The sequence below is a fragment of the Myxine glutinosa genome, chromosome 1 (assembly GCF_964187855.1).
Source record: "Myxine glutinosa chromosome 1, kmMyxGlut1.1, whole genome shotgun sequence".
Taxonomy (NCBI): domain Eukaryota; kingdom Metazoa; phylum Chordata; class Myxini; order Myxiniformes; family Myxinidae; genus Myxine; species Myxine glutinosa.
In genome coordinates this window covers 435,125,899-435,151,279 of record NC_136261.1, presented here as the reverse complement: position 1 = coordinate 435,151,279, position 25,381 = coordinate 435,125,899, and the positions used below count along the sequence as shown (strand labels likewise).

The 25,381-nt window shown below is 38.7% G+C and overlaps 1 protein-coding gene and 1 pseudogene across 1 annotated transcript in view; both read left to right on the top strand.

Moving 5' to 3' along the window:
• LOC137419063 (uncharacterized) overlaps positions 1-25,381 on the top strand; it is a 1,330,575-nt gene that overhangs the window by 873,394 nt on the left and 431,800 nt on the right. The window lies entirely within an intron of this gene.
• Positions 17,737-25,381, top strand: part of LOC144889914 (uncharacterized) — a 47,302-nt pseudogene continuing 39,657 nt past the window's right edge.

Sequence of the window (25,381 nt, the reverse complement as noted above, 5' to 3'; positions counted from 1 at the left end):
TTTTTATATTTTTCCTCCCTCTCTCTTTGCTCCCTCTCCTCCTTCTCTCTTTTCTCCCTTTCCTCCATCTCCTCCTCCTTTTTCTCCCTTTCCTCCTCCTTTTTCTCTCTTTCTTCCTTCTCTTCTTCAACTCCTTCCTCATCCATCTCAGCAATTTTTGAAATCAATATTTTCACAGCATTCATTCTTTCTTTATTTTCCTCTTCGGTGAGTTGAGATTGATCTTCTTGCTGTAATACATTCAATCTTTTACGAATCTCACTGATTTCACACCTCTCTCTTCCCTCCCTCTCTTCCTTCTCCCTTTCCTCCTTCTCCTCAACTCCTTCCTCATCCCTTGCTACCCTTGAATTTGAGCCCCAAAGAATATTATACATATACTCATCTGGATTTTGAGATATTCTTGTATGTATAATTATTTTTCTCATAATAGGATACCAATAAGATTTTTGATGATTTCTAAAAGAGTTTCATATTTCATAACTTTGAGAAGTTCATTTTTATTTAATATTTTAAACAAGTCTCTATTTGTGGGTTTAGCAATATCAGTATAAGGCCAGTTTTTTATGATAAAATTCCCATGTATATGCTCCAAATCATAAGGGATGTAATACCGAGCTCCCTTTTCTTGTAGGTATCCCTGAATACAAAAATTATAATTCTCTTGTAGTCTTTTTCCTGCCATTTACGTATCAGAAATATATGTGAGATTAATATTATGACAGGTAATACCACCCCATCTTCCCACTACCAAATTGGTTTGTATTCCTCGGCTTTCTATCCTTATCTCATTACCATCCTTCTTTGTCATGCTAACCATCGCTATACTATCATATATTTTTCTTTTCTTAAAATCATTCATTTGTTGTTTACTAATTGTACTTCCACATAAATCCTTATCCTCACCAAACGGATAATATTCTTTTTTATGAGACTGATTCAAATCATGTAGGTCTTCTAAGTTTATTGAAAAAGACCAATTATACCCTAAATCAGGCATATCATACCCCCATTTATTAATTCGCAGGTTAACTATATGTCCTTCTTTATAAAATTCAATTGTAAGCAGGTAGTTAAATTGAATGAGGAAAGGTGTATGGTCAGTATAACCAGGTGTTGTGGTTGTAAATTTTACTTGTTTCACAAAACGTGCTGTTTTCTTGATATATATATTGTGATAAATCACTGAATCTAATTAAGTCATTCGCATCTGTAGGGTTTGGATAATTGATTAATTTATAAGTATTCTTCATATTTATATTTTTACTTATACTATATTTTTGTCGTTCAGCCTGTGCCTTTGTATAATAATTTGATAAATCGATATCCTGAGAGGATTCTCCAAAGATAGAACCATCTTTTCCAACATAAGTCATTTATATTAGATTAAAAATGACATCATAAAAATTTTCATTATTGTTGAGTTGAAATAATACATATAAACATAATTGACCACAACATTTAGAATTAATTTCTTGAACTTGAAATGTTTGATAAACACCATTCTGTAAGAATTGTATTACTTCAACAGGTGGTGGCATACCATAACTATCAAAATAATATTTATCCTGACTATTATGAATACAAACCCAATGAGAACCATTCTGTGTGTCTAAATTCATAATAATATTCTTTGTATTCTTATTTATATGTATTAATTCATCTCTCATACAGATTACCACGTTATCCATTTTTAGTTTTTTACAATACTTAGTTAGTTCTATATTTGACGTTGTATGCTTTCCAAATTGTTTAAACCATTTATCCATTTATTTATGAGAAAGATACAATCCATTACCCCATTTAGTTAGTTTAACACCCGCTTGAGCGATAGAGGAAAGCATATCTCCAACTAACAATCTGGCTTTATCAGGTAGACTTTCAAGTTTTTGAGCAAAATCTACATTTACACCACTTCCACTAATTTGTTTCTCCAACTCTTTGTTATGTCTTTCCAATTCTTTTTGAGCTTTTAGTTGTGCCTTCCTTTCGTTAGCAGTTTTTACCGCTGCTGAAATACCACGAGTCAATGCTCCCGCCGCACTTAAACCAGCAAATAAAGGAATTGGAAACGGGAAAAATCCTCCCTCTTGTATTGAATATTTCTTTAACATAGGTTTTGTCATTTTAATTTTAAGTGAACCAGCATCATTTAGTGTTTTTACCTGCTCTCTTGTGAGTAAAACATCAATTCTTACAGCTCCTTTTCTTTGAATTGTATTAACATTAATAATACAAGGCTTTTGATTTTGAATACAAGATGTTAATTTGTTAAGATTGATTTGATTAACATATACCGGTTCTTTCCTACTCATTTATTTATGAGAAAAAACCTATGTGATATTAATCATAACACCATTATCTGTATTAATCTGTAATTCTGTTTCTTCCAAAAGTAAACAATAAGCATCAACTTCTTCACTCTCCCCTCTTTCAATGTATAGAGAAGTATCCACTCCATTAGACTTTATAGTTTCCTTTTGAGAACTCAGGTCAATTGCATAGATTGTATAAAGTTGTTGAAACACAACCATATCCAAAATAGGATCATTATTACCATTGCTTTCACACACCTTTTGGTAAGACTTGTCGGCTTCTGCATAATCATTTTTTTCCCAATTGATTTCCAATCTATCTCGCGGGTAAAATGTACCATCAAGAGAAACCCGAAGTTGTTTCACCTTAACATTATCACTCAGTGCATTATTCTTATCAGTACCTTCATCTCCATCTGGTTTTAAAAAAATGAGCCATAGGTATCGTGGTTTTCCTGCCAAAACACCCAAATTCCAAGTGTCGGTCGTGTGTTCCAGTTTAACATGTTGACATCTTCTTTTAAGGTATGATACATTTCGTGGTTTCTTTGAGTTAAGTCTTCTATGTAACATCTCTTCCGTTTTAAGATTAGGAGTATATTCACTGATATACCCACACAAATCATTAATAACAAATTTATTATTGTCTCCTAAAGCATTTTGAGCCCCAAAAAGCAACCTATTTACATTATCATTCCTTTGTAGTTGAAATCTAATTTTAAGACCATACAAAACTTTATCATAATCACAAAATCCAAATATACCTTTCAGAAGTACTGCTGTGGTAAAACTATTCTCTGCTTTTGTATCATCATTATACAGTGACTTCCTTTGACTATAACCAGGGTCAGCATTTGTTCCCGTTGACATATCAGGAATAAAACCATCAACAGCTCCCTTACCCATTCTATCACTAAACGAATATCGTGTAAATTTCATCATTTCAGATGTCGCAGACATAATTAACCGCTTCAACCTCTTGTGTTCCAATATACAGGCGGACACTATCAAACATTTTCCAGAAGAAATCATTTTCGAGTGTAGCATTAGTATCATTCCCAGCCTTAGTGAATTTAAATTTACACAGCAAGAAACTATCAGCTATATTCAAGTAAGTTTGTTGATTAATTTATTTCAAAACTTTTTGTTCCGTTTGAATTCCAGTCTGTTCCTGTTATAGCATTCACCTTAAAATAGTCTTCCTTTTTAGTGGAGTTTGAAATGATAATCATATCATCCAAATCATAGATACTATCAATCGCTTCCATACTTGTATTTATATAGCATTAAAATTGTTGAAACCCTGACCCAAGTATTTTAATGGAAAAATATGTTTCTCCTTCTCATTCTTCTTACTTTTACCAGCAACAGAAACTCCATAATCAAGTGCGTTTAGCAACTCAATATACTCTCTATCTTCCTCTCTTTCCATATCAAGTGGTTCCTCAAAATATTTTGAACCACTGAATCCGGAGTTTGTTAGAAGAAACATTAATCTTGGAGTTCATTCAACATTTGTTGAGCAGAACTTAAGAACACCAATTTATCATTAAATATCAATAACTTTTCTTTCACAAGATGGAACTGTGCTGGTTCTTCTGTTGGAATGAGACCTGCTCTGGTTTTTGAACCCGCCGAATATTCATTGCTTTGAAGAGCTTCCACAACATAATTAGGGGGTTGATTTACCTCCTCAAGTTTCTGAAATAATTCTTCATCATTATATTCTAATTTTCCAAGTTCTTGTTTTGTTATCTGACTAAAATCTTTGAGCATTTGAAGTTTTTTCGGAGTAAATTCTACCGTGGGAACTGCAGGGTGTTGAGTTTTTAAAAGCGGTTTAAAAAATTTCTCTTGTTTTCTTTAAAAGGCTTCTTCACCAGTTAGTTCTGCCTCCGTTTCTTCTTTATCTCTTCCTGTTGTTTTACAACTTTTGAAACCAACTCTTGATGTTCTTTAAACATTCTTGCTCTTTCTTCGGTATTCATTTTCTGTATTTATTTATTGAAAAATATCATTTAATGAATTGTAAAGGTCAATGGGAAAATTTTCCTTTTCTTCATCATTATAGTAAATGTGTTGAAATAAATCCTTTTCTTTAAATATTTCATCAAATTCTTTATTGGTATTAATACGAGTTGTTATTTCTTCTTCACTAATACTTGTATCTCTGCTTTTCATATGTTTGCGTTGAGTCTCCTCATCGATATCAAAACCGAATGATAAAATCTTAACTCCATCACCACACAAATGTTTAATAATTTGTTTCATTCCTTCAGGATTAGTTTCTAAAATCCCAAGACAATTAGATTTTACTTTATTTAACTCACTCTTACAATGTGAATATTTTGTAGAACCAAGAGAGACCTCCTCATATATTTGATCTTCGTTCCTCAATCGCATATGTTCCTCCATTGAAATGTAGTAATAATCTTTCCCCTCTACTTCTCCTGGTCGCATTGCTCTGGTTGTAGTACCTACAAAACGAATCATAGGGTGTTTTTGATAAAAACTTACAATCTTTTCATTTTTACTATTCAAGAGTTTAGATTTAAGAAAGTTCTTTCCTGAAGCAGATTTACCCACAAGATTAATAATAGTTGTCATTTATGTGTGTGTAAAATATCAGTTAGTATCTCATCTTGTTTCACAACAATATATTTATATTTTTCAATCGTTTTTCATATAATTTTCAAATTCTTTTTTACTACATGACGTAGAGCAATTATCTCTCCAAAAATTATTTACATCTATTGAATTTAACTTAAATAAAATAAAAGTATTGGCATTGTTTCTTATTGAGTGTCGAAGGAGTTGAAAATATGATTGACTAAGATAAATACAATTACAAGAAGAATGTCTCCCTCTTGTCTTGTAGGTATCCATTACTGTTTGGTTTCTCTCATAAACACAATCATCAAAGATAACGAGGTTCTTTTTTGATTTATCTAAATCTTGAGGTGAAGGTATATCAACTGTATTATCACTGAGAATACAAGTTATGGGTTTTGGTTTCGGTTTTAACTTCTGTTTATCACAAAATAATTGTATTATATCTTCAATATTATAATCATTTAGTTTGTTTTGAAGTTTAAATAAACCGATAATGTCTTCCTTTTTAAGACCCGCATTGAAACCCTGTGAGAGTAGTTGATACTCGGGTTGAAAACTTGACTTCGTAAAAATTATTAAATGATCATGATCTAAAAAATTAGGACTAAGGGGCATCTTTAAAAGTAAACAGGTTTTTCCACATCCGCTGGAACCAACTATTAGACATCTCAATGAATTTGGAATGTTTTTATGGTTATTAAATTTTATCTTATTTTTCCCAACGGCGAAAAAATCATTCATTTATATATTTGGAAAACAAGTCATCTAACTTTTTTGAGCTATTTTAGAAACTCTATATTTTATCCTGAGTTCAGGTTTAATTTCAAAATAATTCATTATTTTATTTATATAGTATCTTGTATTAACATTTCCATTAAAATTATTTTGAATAATAAATATCATTAAACCCTTATGCATTTCCTCAATACAAAGAGTCTCTTCCCTTGAAAGAAATGGTGTATTATCATCATAATACTTAACATTCATCTCTCTTATTAATCTTGTAAAGTAATTCATTTTTGGTTCTAATTTAAAAGAGTTATATATATTTATATATTTTTTATTATCATTAATTAAAATTACATCACAGAAAATACATTGTTTATATGAACCCTCATTATTAAGCCCTATTCTATCACAATGATGACAGATTTCTAAATTATCATATGGAGAGTGGAAATTCTAAATATCCTTCTATCATATTTATATAGTAAATTTTTATTTAAAGTAAATGCAAGTTTTTTAGCTAATAAATACAATGTTTCAAAACACAAAAGACAAATTTCAATCAATCTCTACTTCAGTGGAAGATATAGAAAAATATGTCAAAGATGTTAAATTGAACAAAGATAAATATGGAAATTTTTGGATTGAACCCATAATGGAGAATAACATGTGTCCTTTTATTAAATTTACAGGACAAGCTATGTTAATTAATAACTCTATTAAAGTACATTTGACAAAAGTTTCTCCACTACTACTTGCAATTTACTCAAAGCTTAAAAAGATCATTGATAAAGAAGCTTTGAAAATGAATGATAAGACCATCAACGATTCTAGAGGAAACATTTGTATATTCTTTAATAAACCCAAAGATGTGGGTGAAATTAATAATATGAATATTAGTGGTGAACTATCATTCCGTACCCTGATTATTAGAGATTATTTGAAAATAAAATTTAATGTAAAAAATATTGTGGTTATTAGTTCTAATGAAAGAAAATATATAGCTATTGATGGAAGTTTAATGGTATGTAAATGAGTGCTATTAACAGTCAATACTCTGAGAGTCCAGGATCTGAATGTGATACTGAGAGTCTAGGATCTAATAATAATTATGATACTAATAGTTTGTGTTCAAATGATAGTTATGAGAGTAGTTTTATTGATGATGATAGTGAATCAATGAGTGATAGTGATAGTGATAGTGATAGTGATTTTAGTGATGATAATTCAGTGTACACAAATGATACTGTGTTCTTATTGAACTTAGATGATAGTGATGATGATGATTTTAGTGTTGAATTTTGTGAATAAAAAGTGTTTTACTTTAAGCACAGTTTCATATATAAAAAGCCTGTAAAAAGGCACTTTCTTCTTTAAGTGTTTTACTTTAAGTATAGTTTCATATATAAAACAGCACGTTTTCTCACGCTATAAATATGGTTTATTGTGATACTTGCGAGAGGAAGTAAAATATTATAAACGACATATTCTCACCGCAAAACACACTTACAACATTCTAAATCAATTATCACCACTTCCTAAGAACAAAAAACATTGTGGTCTCTGTAATAGAGATATCCTAAAGAAAGGTTTCAAAGCCCATCTTAAAACAAACAAACACTTGTCAAAATTCTTTACTATTAAGAACACTGATGGTGATTCCAAAAGACATATCAGAATACGCATATTTGACCTTCATCCTCCTGGCCCCAACTCAATTGTTGAGGCTGTGGATATCATTAAACCCTCTGTGAAAGATTTTATTGAAAAGACTTATTGAGTTGAAATCAATCAAGTTCTCTATGGGTATTAAAATAAAAATCTCAGAAGAAGATCCATTCGCTGGTGAAAACATCACTGATTTAGCTTACATGAGAACAGGCACACACTTTATAACAACATACAATCAGATTAATCCCACTTATGTTGAACTTATCCAGCAAGAACAAGAACTTGAGCATACTATTACTGGAAGTGGTTGGAATATAGATGAGATACTATTTATTGACATTCATATTCTTAAATCAGATCCTCTAAACGCTTCTTCTTACATTGATTTACCAAGTGTTATCAAAAATAGAAAAGCAGTTATCAATATCAAAAATAAAGACAATAAATGTTTTCTCTGGTCTATTCTTGCACATCTACATCCTCAAGATAACCATGTGGAAAGAGTATCTCATTATAAAAAAATATGAGAATACGTTGAAAACAAAAGATTTAAATTTTCCAATGGCTTTTAATGATATTCCTAAATTTGAAAAGATGAATAATTTATCAGTTAATGTTTATGGTCTGACGGAAATAAACAACATTCAGATTTTAAAGCTTTCTGAAAATTATAATCAAACTCATATTAATCTTCTTTATTTTAATTCAGAGGAAAATTCACATTATACATACATCAAAGATATTACAAAATTAATAAAACCACAAGAATGTAAAAGAACAAATAAAATATATATTTGTTTGCGTTGTCTTAACTTCTTCCATACACAAGAAAGATTAGATAAACATTCAAATTATTGTAGTGAACATAAATCAATGGTAATCAATATGCCTAAAGAAGGCTCAAAGATCTCATTCAAAGATGAAAAGAAAACAATAAAACATCCATTTGTTATATATGCTGATTTTGAAAGTATTTTAGAAAAAATTGATACTGCTTCTCCAGATCCAGAAGAATCATACACAAATAAATATCAAAAACATACTCCTTGTGGTTTTTGTTATTATATCAAATCATCCGTTGGTGATGAATATAACAAATTAGAGGTGTATAGAGGCTCAAATACACCAGAGGAGTTTGTGAAACGACTAGAAAAAGACTGTGTTCGATTAAGAAAGATAATGAGAGAAACCAATAAGCCAATGTCCTTGACAAGTGAAGAGAAAAGGGAATTTATAAAAAACAATGTCTGTCATATTTGTGAGGAGAAAATTGGTGAAGGTCTAAAGGTTAGAGATCTTTGCCATCTCACTGGTAAATATAGAGGTCCAGCTCATCAAAGTTGTAATATTAATTATAAACTCCCCTCTTTCATTCCTGTCTTTCTTCATAACAACGCTCATTATGATACACATCTATTTATCAAGGAACTCTCAAAGACTTCTGGAAGTATCTCAGCAATTCCAAACACAGATCAGAAATACATTTCATTCACAAAAACAATCTTTATAAAAACAGGATTTGACATTTAAAAAAACAAAAAAACTTATGATATAACTAATATTAGATTTCTTGATACATTTCAATTCATGACAAGTCTATTGGCTAACTTGGTTCAAAATCTAAAAGAGTTCCCATGTCTTTCAGTGTATTTTTCAGACAAAGATTTACTAACACAAAAGGGAATTTATCCCTATGACTACATGAACTCATTTGAGAGATTCAATGAAACACAACTTCCTTCAAAAGAAAATTTCTATAATAAATTAAATAATAGTCATATATCTGATAAAGATTATGTACACGCACAAAATGTTTGGGAAAAATATAACATCAAGAATCTTGGTGAGTATCACGATTTGTATCTCAAAACTGATGTGCTTTTGTTGGCTGATGTGTTTGAGGCTTTCAGAACAATCTGTCATTCTGGATATGGATTGGATCCTGCTCACTATTACACTGCTCCTGGATTGGCTTGGAGTGCAATGTTAAAAATGACAAAACAAGTTTTGGATTTGATAACCGATGTCGATATGCTTTTAATGATTGAAAAGGCAAAAAGAGGTGGAATTTCACAAGTGTGCTCGAGCAGATACGCAAAAGCAAATAACAAATATCTTCCGAATTATGATTCAACGAAAGAGAGTTCTTACTTGATGTACTATGACGCGAACAACCTCTATGGCTGGGCAATGTCTCAGGCTCTTCGTTATGGAAAACTTAAACTCCATCCCTTGGCACAGCCGTTACCTGGCACTCCGGCACACACACTGCAGCACTGTTAGCCTGTTCGTTCATGGCCATGCACATGGAACATCCACGGAAGGGAGGATATGGTGTATGGATAGAGTGTACCATTATGGATGGCATAGGGGCTTTCCTTGTCCGAGTAAGAGTTAGGAAGAAAGATGAGAATGAAGAGTGCGTATATGAACAACATATTTATTGCAATATAAAACACTGAGCTGCTCAGGGCTGCGCGCCCCGTGTATATCGTGAGGCCACGCCTCTCTCCCTGGCGTGGCCCACCCCCACTTGGTGTGCGGGGTCATGTCACCACGTCAGTGCTTTCGTGTCCGCCACAGCAATCTACTTAAATGACAACGCTACGATATACTTTTGAAAAATGAATGGATTCGTAATAGGAATCGGCATAGCGCCATTCTGGGAGTGTTACATCTCGCCACCTGCTACACCGCTCTGAGTTACGAGGATTTATGCAACGCACCCCGAGTATCGCAACGTCACTCCATTTAACTTTATTAAAATGACGATAAAGACGTTTCCTTATATATCCTAATTTAAAATGTTCAAGGGAATAAAAAGACCATTTGGTTCACACCACCCATCACACCACTCGACTGTCGAATCAGCGGACAGCTCGCATCGCCTTCGCCCAGCAGACGCCAATATGATGGTGTGGTAAGATGGCGTCGTATCGGCCGAGAATCGGATGCTCTTGGGTCCCAAAGTCGGCGAATTCAGATTTTTCGAGTATGGCTGTACGTGATAAACAAAGAGCGCGGTTCGTAGATGGAAAATGCATTCATGCCATGGGCATCGGATCACTGGGTGCGGCGTAAAAGGGATAACAAAGTCGAGTCCTTACGGTATTATTATAGTGGGGGGGCCAATGTAGCAGATTGAAATGCCCGGTGAAATTGCTTGTTAATTTTTGGACACTGGTTGGGCTGTCTTTAGGGATGATAGAAGTTCTAGAAAAAATATGTCTCCAATTTTTTCAAGTTCTTTATGGCGGCCATTTTGGATTTTCAAAATGGCGGATGTCGAAAACGTAAAATTCCATTATCTTGGCTTCTAAATGACCTAGAGTTTCGATTCTGGTGTCCAGTTGTACATTTTTGGGGATAGAGAATTGAATGAAACCTTCTTTAATAACCTACAAGGGATAAAAATAGGTTTTTATGGCACAGCCGAACCAGTGTCCAAAATCTAACTTAATGCACATCTATCTTAATTGTTATTTGTTATTTGTATGTTCCAGATTCGTGACCCTGAGCTATGATGGAGCCAAAAAGCAAGAAAACCAAGAAAGAAACTGATTTCACACTTTGCATTCAGTGCCAGGATCCCCAAGGTGCACTAGTGACTGAGCCAGCACTGGGCTCATATGCAAAGTTTCTCCAGTTCATCCAGGAGAGGGCACGATATGGTGATGCCGACTTCAAACAGATCAGCGAACGATTAAGCTGTTTCACTGCCACTGACTTGAGGAACAATAAAGCAAAGTGGCACCGGGCATGTTATGGATCTACATGCAACACTGCTCACCTGGAGCGTGCTAGAGTTCGCCACCAGAAAGCCTGCGAACATGGCGACACCCAGCATCTTCATAAGAGGTGTGGACGTCCTTCTTCTGCACCTGCCGCTGCAAGTACCTCAGGTTCTACGCAAGACGAGACTCTTCGCTTCACACGTTCATCATCAACTCCATTCAACAGAGACCTTTGTTTCTTCTGTCAAGAGGTCACTAAGGAAAGTGTACATGTTGTATGCACGTTCAACGCAGGTAAACAGCTGAAGAAAGCTGTTGAAGAAGGCAGCAACCACAAGTGGAAAGTTCAGCTGAGTGCTGCCATCAGTGCACATGATGCTCATGCGATCGACGTCAAGTATCATCTCCCATGCTGGGTGCAGAATGTCCAACGTGCTCCCAAGAGTGGGACATCAAGTGATGACAAAGAACACATACTGCAAGAAACTAATGTTATCAAAATAGCCGCAGACATTGAGTTTGTCAGCCTTGTTCGCTCTCTACTCCAAGCTGGTGAAATTCTCAACATGTCTGACCTGAAGTCGGTTTACTCCAGGATTCTTGACAATAATGGTGTGCACAATGTCCCATCACCTACTACCCAAGGCATGAAGGAGAAAATCAACTCTCACATTGATGACGTTCACTTCATGAAACCAAAACGTCGAAACGAGTCAGACTGTGTATTCTCCACTGCCGTGCGTGATGCAGCTGTCGAAGATGCAATGACGAAGACAAATGAAAAAAACATCGAACAACTGTTTGAGAGTGCCTCTGTTCTCCGCAGTGCCATTGCTTGTCAGAACAAGCACCCATGGCAATTTGAAGGAGAAATGAACACTGATGATGCTGAAAAGCATGTACCCAAAGTACTCTATGCTTTCCTCCGCTGGCTACTGGAAGGACCAGCCACGAGCATTGAGCCAGAGACTATGCGCTCAGCCACTATTCATCGAGATGTTATAACCATCAGTCAGAACATCATGTACGGCTACAAGTCAAAACGCCAAGTCACGTACAAGCCCAAAGAGCCAGATGCACCATTCCGCCATCGCTTAGAATGGCCACAGCAGCTTGCCGTTGCCATTGTAGTCCATCAGTCCACCAGAAACAAGAAGCTTCTGGATTTCCTGCATGGGTTCGGTCTGTCTGTTGATTATAGTCGGATCTTGCGGTTGGAGACACAGCTGGCCAACTCAGTCATAGAGTCTACGACAGAACAGGGTGTATACTTTCCAAGAACCATGCGCATAGGGACGTTTGTCTTCTTTGCAGTGGACAACAGTGACTTCAATGAAGACACACCTGATGGGAAGCGGACACTCCATGCTACAGCCTGGGCACTCTACCAACGACGGGAACATGCACCCTCCACAGATGAACATAGAACACTGACACTACATGACCGAAAGGCCAGACACCGCTCACTCAAGGTTCTGACTGCTCCAGACTTTGTTCCTTGCCAAGCACCAAACAAACAATCTGCCACAGGTACCACGTATAGCTTCAAGACACGGTCAAACCCAGATGTCACCAAGCCGTACTCTGCGACGGACACAGTGTGGCTACTTTCACGCACAATCATGCGAACAGCTGAAGCTGAGGACGTACAAGACGACATCATCCCACCAGATGACCAGCTGCAAGCTGCAGAACCCCAGCATGCTGACCCTGTTGGGTCACTCATCCACGATCCAAAACAACCACCTGGCAGTAGGATCAAGCATCACGATATCCCAACTTGGACAGCCTACAACTCACTGCTCTCCTCTTCGAAGCCTCTGACAGAGGTCAACGCCCTGCCATTGGTAGCAGCACCAGCCCATGAATGGCAAACACTGATAACAGTCTTGAAACAGACACAGCAAATCAACTGCATGGTCATGGGTCCCGATAGGAAGACAGTGATCACCTTAGACATGGCCCTGTATGAGCGAGCCAAACAGCTGGAGATGACCAGAGATGACTGCAAAGGCAAGTGGGTACTGCGACTAGGGGAGATGCACACTGTGATGGCTGCACTGAGGGCTGCTGGGAATGCCATAGAGGACAGTGGTCTTGACGAGGCTTGGTCTGAGGCTGATATCTATGGCCCAACAACGACCAGACAAATACTGGAAGCCAAGCACATGAAGAGGGCTTTGGAGGCCCACATCACCACTGTCCAAGCCCTCTTCGACCTCTATGTGGACGAATTCTTCCAAGAGCATCCCCATCTGAGGGGCCCATGTACCCAGTCAGCACAACAGGTTGCCCAGAGCTGTCATCTACACAACCGAGAGGAGATGACAAGCGCGCAGAACAACATGCTAGCTGTCCTCGAGTCAAACGAAGTCCTGGAGGCCATGGCAAAGTTTGATGAGAGGAAAGAAGCCAAGAGTCCACTGTTCAAGTTTGTGCGACGCTACATGCGGATGATAATGCTGATATACACATTCATCCGTGCCACCCGTGATGGACAATTTGAGCTTCACCTGTCTTCACTGGATGAGATGTGCATATACTTCTTTGCACATGACAAACAGAAATATGCCAGGCTGACTCCCCGGTACCTTGCAGAGATGAAGGCCCTGAAGATGACAGATCCAGGGATCTACCAAGAGTTCATGGATGGGAACTTCAGTGTCCATAAGAATGAAATCCCCTTCTGTGCTGTAGGTGTGGACCATGCACTGGAGCACATCAACAGGATCATGAAGGTGACAGGGGGTATTGTGGGCATTACCCAGAATGCCAGTGCCCGCGAAAGGTTCTTTCTGACAGCACCAGAGCTGAGTAGGCTTGCTGAAGAAGCCCGTCAGATGGCTGGCTCACAATCAGCTACACGCAAGGAGCACCATGACCTATCAACCACAGTCTGGGCTCGGCAGGAAGACAACATTCGTCGACTGAAGAATGTGATCAGAGAGTCCATGAATCCCATGACGCATGAGGGTGAAGACCTGACGACTATCATCACCAAGGTGGTGATGCCAGCTGAAGTACAGAAGGATGTCTGCAACCAAGATGAGATTGGTCAGAAAGCGTATAACACGTTTGTTGCAGAGCGCATCAACACAAATGAAATCAACCTTTGGGCCAGAATGGGAAAGGTCAAACTGAAGATGTGGAAGAGTGCCAGGAAAGCTGTGAAGCACAAACTGGCAGACAAGGTTGTAGAGCTGAAAGACGACAGGTCACTGTTTGCGCGCATGCTGATCGTGGCCCGCTCACGACCAGAGATCAACTTGAAGGATGCCATAGGTCAATATGAATTCACCGCGCTTCCACGAACCCTCTTTGCAATGGCTGGGACACTACTACCATGCACAGACAAAAGCAAGCTCATGGGCATCCTAGAAGATCTACCCAAGAAGTCAACTGGCACTGGTCAGCAGCCAGACGACGACAATCCTGAACATACTCCACCCCCTCCCAAGAAGGTGACTGTCATAGACGGCATGGCATTAGTGCAAGCAATGGGTAAGCCACAATGGGTCAAAACATGTGCCCAGTGGGCTGGCCATTTCAATGCAACACTGGACTGCAAGACCAACGGGTATGATGAAGTCCACCTCGTGTTTGACCGATATGATCTGCCAAATTCACTGAAAGAGGCCACACGGGAAAGGCGCCAAGGTGGCAAGCCGCCCACTGCTTACCACGTTCAAGACAGCACCCCGATTGGGAAACTGACAGCAAAACAGTTCCTGTCGCACACCAACACCAAAGATGAGCTAACTGTCTATCTGGCAAAGAAAGCTCTGTGTCACTTTGAGGGGACTACCAAGGTCTTCATCGTCACTTCAAGGCAGGATGTCTTCTCCAACTGCATGGATGTACAGCATCTCCGTAGCTCCCAGGAGGAGGCTGATACGAGGATCTTTCTTCACAGTCTAGATGCCGTCCGAAGAGGTGCAACACAGCTGTACATTCAGTCACCTGATACTGATGTATTCATCCTAGCACTCCACCGGTACCATGAACTATGCAAAGACACATACTTCATCACGGGTGTGGGGAACAAGAAGAGGCAAATCTCACTGGAACCAATAGTACATGAACTTGGTGTCAGGAAGGCTGCAGCCCTACCAGGATTCCATGCATTCACGGGAGCAGACCAGACTGGTCGGTTTGCCGGCAAGGGAAAGCTCACATGTTGGCAAGCCCTCAATAGGTGCTCTGTTGAGGTGGTATCTGCGTTTCATGACCTTGGGGCCTCTGAGGAGCTGAGAGCTGACACAGAAAGTGACATTGAGGCATTTGTATGCCAGCTGTATGAGCCTCGTACTACAGTTGTGGATGTGGGCAAGCTGAGGTGGAGACTGTTTACCAAGAAACAGCTAGAGGCACAGAAGCTGCCACCAACACGGGGAGCTTTACATGAAGCCATTGCTCGTGCACATTTCCAGGCCATGGTGTGGCATCAGGCTGATGTACCGGACCCCCAGCTTCCACAACCAACAGAACATGGATGGAGAGCAGAAGGAGATCAGCTGGTGCCCATCACAACCAAGGACCCTCCAGCCCCAGCTGCCATCACACATCTAATCAAATGTAACTGCAAGAAGACCCAATGCATGTCTCACTGCTCATGCAGGTCTCAGCATCTCAACTGTTCTGAGATGTGTATGTGTGTGGCAGATGAAGAGGTGTGTGGTAACACGGGTCAGGAGCGCCCCATGGGAATCGATAACACTGATGATGAGGAGGATGGAGATCCTTCAATGTAACAATGAACACTGCCAACTAAAAATATTGCACAAAGACATTATAAGTGTACATTTGAACACTAAAGTCCAGCCTTTATGTGATTTAGAAGTGAAAATGATGGAAAAATATATATATATGTGTTGGCATAAGTGCGTGAAAATCCAAGATGGCTGCCATAAGAACCCTTTTGATCATATGTAGGTGTATAAATGTGTGTTTATTGGATTAAGTATCCGCAAATATGTACATTTGGACACCAAAATTAACACTCTAGGTCATTTAGAAGCCAAGATAATGACAATTTCGGTTTTCAACAAACGCCATTTTGATAATCCAAAATGGCCGCTATAAAGAACTTGAAAAAAATGGAGACATATTTTTTCTACAACTTCTATCATCCCTAAAGACAACCCAACCAGTGTCCACAAATTAACATTTGAATTCAACGGGAAAACATTGGCCCCCCCACTATAGAGGGGGTTTGTCTTCAGGGCAAAACCGCACCAATATGTTCTATGAACTATTGAGATGGTTCTCAATCTTATTTCCCTGCAAAAGACTGATGCTGATTTGTATACAGGTGATGTCCATCCTGTAAATGTGGAAGGCAGACAACACAACAACGATTCATCTGTCACAGAAGATTCAAAATGTGCTTCTGCAAACGAAGGTTCAGATGATATTCACATGACAAATGGAAGTGCATCCTGCTTTGCAACTGGCGAGTGGAAATGTAAAAAAAAAAAATTAACATACAATATTTTGTGTTGAGAAAATATATATTTTTGGAAAAGTGTTAAATATTTTGCATTTGCATCAAAAAAGAAGAAAATGTTGTGTCCTTTGTTTCTGTAGAACAATCAAGAAGCAATAAGGGACAAATAAGGTCCAGTCACAGCTTGACGGTGAAGAAGAAGCGTTTTTTGAAGAAACGATCACGAGTTCAAGACACGCATCCTTTCACATACAGGTGCACGTCTGGGCATCGCGACACCAAGATTAATATTAAATTAAACAAACACAAAATGTCCCTGGAAAGGCGAATACATTATTCGTGTAATGTGTGCACAATGGATTTTGCTTCAATGAGTAACATCAAAATACATATGAGGATCCACACTGGAAAACGCCCCCACAAGTGCTCTGTCTGTGATAAAGGTTTCCTGAGAAAAAGCCATTTGAAATTACATATGAGGATCCATACAGGAGAGCGACCCCACAAATGCTCGATATGTGATCAAGGTTTCACTCAAAAAGGCGAATTGAAATTACATATGAGGATCCATACAGGAGAGCGACCCCACAAATGCTCGATATGTGATAAAGGTTTCTCTTGTAGCAACAGTTTGAAATTACATATGAGGATCCATACAGGACAGCGACCACACAAATGCTCGATATGTGATAAAGGTTTCTCCCAAAAAGGCCATTTGAAATTACATATGAGGATCCATACAGGAGAGCGACCCCACAAATGCTCGATATGTGATAAAGGTTTCTCTTGTAGCAACAGTTTGAAATTACATATGAGCATCCATACAGGAGAGCGACCCCACAAATGCTCGATATGTGATAAAGGTTTCTCTTGTAGCAACAGTTTGAAATTACATATGAGGATCCATACAGGAGAGCGACCCCACAAATGCTCGATATGTGATAAAGGTTTCTCTCGAAAAGACCATTTGAAATTACATGTGAGGATCCATACAGGAGAGTGCCCTCACAAATGCTTGATATGTGATAAAGGTTTCTCTAGGAGCAACAGTTTGAAATTACATATGAGGATCCATACAGGAGAGCGCCCTCACAAATGCTCGATATGTGATAAAGCTTTCTCTTGTAGCAACAGTTTGAAATTACATATGAGGATCCATACAGGAGAGCGACCGCACAAATGCTCGATATGTGACAAAGGTTTCTCTTGGAGCAAGAGTTTGAAATTACATATGAGGATCCATACAGGAGAGCGACCTTACAAATGCTCGATATGTGACAAAGGTTTCTCTTGGAGCAACAGTTTGAAATTACATATGAGGATCCATACAGGAGAGCGACCTTACAAATGCTCGATATGTGACAAAGGTTTCTCTTGGAGCAACAGTTTGAAATTACATATGAGGATCCATACAGGAGAGCGACCACACAAATGCTCGATATGTGATAGAGGTTTCTCTCAAAAAGTCCATTTGAAAAAGCATTTGAAGATTCCTTCAGGAGAGCTGAAATCTGAAATACCAGAATATGAAAAATGAGGTTAAGAAGATTTCAAAATTGAAGAAACCTGAAATTGTTCCAGTCATAGTCGGAGCAACAGGGAATCTGGATGATCAAGAAACCCCCAACTGAATATTTTAAAAAATATTCCAGGGAAATATCACGGCAAACAAAAACTGCAGGTGGAGGCTGTCAGATGTTCAGTGAAGAATCTAAAAGGAGCCCTTGGAACAAAGTTATGAGAATGAAGTTTCACAAATTGGTTCAGGAATTACGATCCAAAAAAGGAGGTGGAGATTTTGAGTTCTTAAGAACTTCCTCCCACCTCCTAAAACCAGCCTATGGAGATAACAACCAACGACAGCGTCCTTACAAATGTTCTATTTGTGACAAGGATTTTATTTCTAAACGGAGCTTGAACTTCCACAGTGCAACCCACGCTGGATTTCTCGCATAAAAAGTGCTCTGACTGGGAAACGTTTTGCTGATAACCGTTTGTTAAATTCACATAGCAATATCCAAACTGGGTTGTACGTGCTCCCTCCCCTCCCCCCCCCCCCCCCTTGTGTGCGACCCTCACCAGGAGGCAAGGTATTCAGTGAACCAGTAAGGAGAAATCTCTCGTGAATGCGTGCAGCCCTTTGGGCATATACCTTGTCAGCAGAACTTCACAGAGTACCATTTGTAGCCCTTGACAACCAGCCACCATCCTGATCCCCTTGATGAAAGCCATACAGCTGGTTGTCACCAGAATGTCCACAACAATGACTGCAAACCGGTGTCAGAAGGCAAGAATAATCTCAAAATGCTAACCCCATCCACATCCTCAAACTAAGTTTAAAGAAAAAGACTGAAAGATTGTTGAAAGAATTGTTGAAAAATTGATGCCAAAAACTCAAATGGCAACAGAACGTAATCTCTCAATCTGATATTTGATCTCATCGTGCTTCTTTCAGGGTCTTCCCGCGGTTGCCAGTTTGTAATTCTTTTCTCTGTCTTTGCCATGTATCCGGCCAAGTTCCATTTGAGTTTTTTGATTGTGACCATTGTTTAGGAATTTGGTTTTCTCTCTGATTTAGTTGTTTTTCTTGTCCCTTTTCAGTTATGCTCAGATGGAATCATCAGATGGCATACTCTGTTTCATTATGATCTGTGATATGAGGAGAACACCCTTGTTGTAAAAGTGTTTATCAGAAGAAGACTCCTGCTTGTGTTTTTCATGAAACTTGAATTTGTGAAGTGTTTCACAATAAAGAGAGATGTCCTCAAAGCACAAATGCACTGTCTGTGATTGTGAATATGTAATGGCACATTATGATCAATTTATCAATCCTTGGAGAGTTTGGAGTTGTCCATATCGTGATAAGTAAACATGATCAAACCAAGAGTTGTTCACCAAACCAGTTGAAAGCCTTGCATAGCATTTACCACCATGGCATGACTGCAATCCATGCCAACACTGATTGCTGCCAAGATTTGCAACTTCGATTTTTTGCAATTACTTATATTTGCAAGAATTTGTTCAGTGAAGGATGATTTTGTGGAACGTGCTGAGAATGTATTTTCCATCATGTTAAACAGAGGATAGTTGGCTGATTGTTTGATCAGGTCTTGTGAGAATGTCTTTGCACAACATCGTCACCTTTTGTTTAAGTTTGTTTGGTTTTCATGAAAACAAGTTCCTATTCTATTTGATATCTGTATTAAATAAGGAGGTATTTCGGCAAAAGTAATACGTATAAAATATATTATAAGTTAGCATTAATGTGATTGGTTGGTGGTTGCTAGGATACGCAGTGCAGCGTAGTGGAATCGGTTGTGGATGACAGTTTGAATGTTTGGTTGGCAGTTCGAGCCGATGGTTGGATGGAGATGTTGTGTAATGGGCATGTCTGTCAGGTGGAGTATTTATTGCTTTGTATATTGTTATATAAAGAGATTTATGATTTAAGTTATTAGTTTGTTTAGATATTGTTAATAGAAGTAGTAATTATATAAGTTTGAATAAGGATATTGCATTGCTGTGTTGACTAACTGTCTGGACACAACTTTGAAGTTGTGGGTCCATTGATGTTGAGTAACCTACAAACGTGGACCTGCTGTCAGTGTTGTGGATCTGCCGTTTGGAGGTTCTGGGCTGAAAGGATCGAAACCTTGATGAACAACGGTGTTCAGCTGATGATCCAGGCAGTTGGAAAGCCAGTCATTTGCTTCTAGGTTAAAACTTCAAATATAAAAGTTTTTACAAGTACTTAATATATCGATGTATGTGTGTTTGTATAGGTGCATTTATATGTACATGTGTATGTATGTATGTGTTTATATATATATATTTATATATAAAACAATAAGTATTTCAATTTCCAACAGTTGAAATAATTAGTTTCCAACAGTTGAAATTTAATGGAATTCCAATTCGAATAAAATCTCGACGAAAAAACAAAAACCTTTATTCGTTCTTGGCGCGAAAAAATGGCGCGCATTTTGTCAGTATGTGCGACTTTACGTCACTCCTACGGACGTGAAACATTTGTTTTCCTTAAAAATATATTTAAAATAAATACAATAGTACATAAATTAACAATAAAAGAAGCTAAAAAAACAATTTAAAATACAATAAAAAGCACATTAAAAAAATATAAATCTGTACGTACAGTATACTGTACGTATGCGCAAGCGCGGGATCGGAAAGAGGCAATAGCGCCGCCACAAACTACACCATGGAATTGCAGCTGTCGCGGTTTTTTAAACCATTGATATTAAAATACAGAGTAGCCTATAACCACCAGGATTTTATGCTGAAATCCGAATCTGTCTAAAACTTTTCTCCGATGTATAGATCTTGAGTTATAAGCGGACATCCAGACAGACACACACACACACACACACACACACACACACACACTCCTCCTTTATATATATATATATATATATATATATATATATATATATATATATATATATATATATATATATATACACACACAGACTTGGCATTTAATATGGAATTTTTTTTTTTCTTGACTTGGGTTTACTTTCTGAACTCGGTATATCAATATGGTGAGTTTCTTTTACGCTTCGGTGATTTCTTTGTTAAAAGAACCATGTCACTGTTTGCCTGTCGCAGTAAGAAGTCAATAACAGGACTATATCACAGGTGGTGTGACAAAATGTACGGACAGGTACATTTGACGATTGGCTTCACAATCGGGTATATAAGGGTTGTTGCGTTCTGTATTAGTGGAAAACAACTGCTGCACGTCTACAAAAGTTATTGCCGCTTCCCCTGGAGATGGTCCGTCAACTCGACAATGCTGTTTGTCATTTAGTGGTGGCTTACGAAATTCCGGCATGAAACCGTGCTATTGCTCGGCAGTATGGCATCACTCAAGGTCAGGAGTCAAAGATCCTGATACGAAATGCTCAGAGGGGTGACCCTACTCCAATACCGAGGTCAGGACGTCCCCGCAGAACCACAAGGAGGGATGGTCGCGAGCTGTACCGGTTAGTCCGCAATGGCCATACCATTCGTACCAAGTCAGCTAATCGGCTTAGGGCTGAGTGGCAGCAACTGACAAATGTGCCTGTATCCAGAAGGCTAGTCAACCAACGACTGGTTCAAGTAGGCTATCGTGCCAGGCGTCCCCTGAGAAAGTCACGTCTGACCAGACAACACCACCAGTGCCGATTGCAGTGGGCCAGAAAGCACCGTCAATGGCAGCCAGGACACTGGAATCAAGTGATCTTCAGTGACAAGTCTAGATTTCGGGTCTATCGTCAATATGTCCACGTCCGAGTGCACAGACAAGTGCATGAAGCCCACAACGAAGATTGTGTCATGCCAGAGTCCAAGCTGGAGGTGGTGGGTTGACCGTTTTGGCTGCTTTTCATGCAGGGGACAAAACTGACCTGGTTTTTCTGAATGGAAACCTGAACCAGTTCAAATACAGGGCCATTCTGGAAGAAACATTGCTTCCATTTGTTCGTGCAGCATTTCGAGGAAACTTTATCTTCCAAGATGACAATGCACGGCCTCATCATGCGCGCATGATCCAACACTTCCTTGCTGACCGTGGTGTAGAGCATATGGGGTGGCCTGCCATGTCCCCGGATATGAATCCGATAGAGAACTTTTGGGCAGAATTAACGTGTCAAATCGACAACTTGGACCAGCAGCCCACATCTGTGCATGAATTGCAGCAGGCTATTGCCACTGCATGGCAAGCGATTCCTGTCCAAACCTTGGCAAATCTCGTGAACAGCATGCCTCAACGTGTACGTGCTCTGCTGAATGCTCGTGGGGGTTACACGAAGTACTGAACTGTAATTTTACTGTCCGTAATTCCAGTCGTAATTTTACTTTTGTTTTTGTTAAAAAACAATTTTTGGCTAATGTGCAAAATAAAGAGATACTTCTGGAAAACGCACAGAAGTTTAACACAGTACTGTCCATGAATTGAGTTCGATATCAGTTTACATCACTTTCAAGGATCAATTTATTTGCTTCGAAATGTCAAATGTGATTTTTGTTTCTTTTAAGGATCACATTAACAAAATCTAGAATAATTTCAACATAATTCCAATGAACTTTTGGTTCGAATACATCTTGAAAAGTAAGTTCACCCCCACAAAAAAAATATTCCATATTAAATACCAAGTCTGTATATATATATATATATATATATATATATATATATATATATATATATATATATATATATTGAAACGCAAAATAAAATTACCACCTTTGAAACCTTTAAATATCAACAATAACACTGCGTGTAGTAAATGTGTGAACTTATTTGTGGACAATAGTGTCCTCGCTGTCAGACAAAATGGTCACGGATGGTCACTTGAACCTTCAATGGTCACTTCATAGCACAGCTGTTGAACAGCCCTTTTGACTGTCAGTGATTAGCCAAGGGGTACGGGATGATTTTAATGAGCTGCACGTGATGTCTTGATATTGGCTTTAAAAAGGCCAGTGCAAAATGGGCATTTTGACCGAAAAATTTGACCATTTTGACCAACTTCAAAATTTCACAAAATTTCAATTTCACAAACACAAAAAGGTTGCAGAAAGGCAAATATGTTGTTAGTGTAATTGTGTGCAGAATGTATTTTGCTTCAACGAATAACATCAAAGCACACATGAGGATCCACACTGAAAAATGCCCCCACATGTGCTCCATCTGTGATAAAGGTTTTTTGACAAAAAGCAATTTTAATAAACATATGAAGATCCATACAGAAGAGCGCCCTCACAAATGCTCGATATGTGATAAAGGTTTCTCTCAAAAAGACAATTTTAAATTACATATGAGGATCCATAAAGGAGACCAACCTCACACATGTTTGATATGTGATAAAGGTTTCTCTCGTAGCAACAGTTTGAAATTGCATATGCGAATCCATACAGGAGAGCAACCTCACAAATGCTCGATATGTGAAAAAGGTTTCTCCCGAAAAGCCAATTTTAAAATACATATGAGGATCCATACAGGAGAGCAACCTCACACATGTTCGATATGTGATAAAGGTTTCTCTCATAGTGGCAATTTGAAATGACATATGAGGATCCATACAGGAGAGCGACAGCACAAATGTTCGATATGTGATAAAGGTTTCCCTCGTAGCAACAGTTTGAAATCACATATGAGGATCCACACAGGAGAGCGTCCTCACAAATGCTCGATGTGTGACAAAGGTTTCTATGAAAAAGGCAATTTGAAAATACATATGAGGATCCACACAGGAGAGCGACAGCACAAATGTTCGATATGTGGTAAAGGTTTCCCTCGTAGCAACAGTTTGAAATCACATATGAGGATCCACACAGGAGAGCGTCCTCACAAATGCTCGATATGTGATGACGATTTCTCTCGAAAAGGCGATTTTAAATTACATATGAGGATCCATACAGGAGAGCAACCTCACAATTGTTCAATATGTGATAAATGTTTCTCTTGTAACAGCCATTTCAAATTACATATGAGGATCCATACAGGAGAGCGACAGCACAAATGTTCGATATGTGATAAAGGTTTCCCTCGTAGCAACAGTTTGAAATCACATATGAGGATCCACACAGGAGAGCGTCCTCACAAATGCTCGATGTGTGACAAAGGTTTCTCTCGAAGCAACAGTTTGAAATAGGGCGGGTCATACTCAGGTGCCAAAATCAATCTGAAGGAAATCCTAACATGAGGGGTGTCTATATTATGTGTTTTTTATGGGGAATTCAAATATGAGTTTATTTTTTGGATAGGATAACTCTAACCTACATCAATTTGTATTTCTAAATTGCCAATTTTACCCTTTTGAACCCCTTTATAAGATATTAAAAGATATAAGGGAAATCATTCATATTGACACAGCCAAATCAAATGTACATATTTATTAACAGGTGAACTGTATGTATATCACTGGTTACAATTACAAAGATCAATCTCCTTACTTCTTGAACTTTACCATGTTGCACAAGTCCTGCTTTGACTCATTCTTGGACATCAGCCTCCTGCTGGTCTCCTGAGCCCTGATGCCTCCATCCCTCTTTTCCTGTGAGAAGTACTTAGCAGAAGCCTCAGTCACCATTTTAACAACCCTCTCAATGCTTTGTGTGTGGCAAAGCCAGTTGAGCACCTCCATGGGGGTGTTGATGAAGTTCTTCACCTCCGAGGTGCTTAGGGAGCAGGTGAAAGGTGGCTCTGACACACCTTCTGACCAGCTGATCAAGTTACCAATGCTGAAGCATCACAGTTGATGTCAGGTGTCTTTCTGGTCCTGACAGAGGAGTCCCCCAGCTGAGTGTCTGGGTCCCCCTCTCCCCTGATGGCCAGGATTCCTCCACCCCCTCAGTCCTCTCCTTCTGATCCTCAGAGCACAGCAGTGTTTGGAGGATGGCTTCACTGTGGGCATACCAAGCAGATCTTCTCACAGTCGGCATCACAAGGTCCAGCACCTCCTTCCTCTGGGACTTGAGGCAGTCCAGCTGAAACAAGATGTGCCTCGGCCCTTCGATCCAGGAGTGCTTGACTTTCACGTTGAACCAACATGGATAATACACTCCAATGATGAATTCCACAATGAATTGCAGATTCTTCTGGTTCTTTCCTGTCAGTCCATGCTTTGACACCCAGAGCCTGAGAAGTCTGTTCGCTGTGGTGAGCCAGCGGCTGTGGTTTACTGGTCCAATCTCCACTAGAGCCAGCCTTGCAGGAAGCACTCCATCCCTGATTGCACAGACAATTTTATAGCCATAGTGTTGATCAGTTGAGAGATCTTCAATGGCCTTGTCAGACAGCTTCATCAGTGGAGGGCCAACAAAGATCCGGGTGAAGTTTGGATTGATATCCAAGTCTGTAGGAGAAGCAAGGA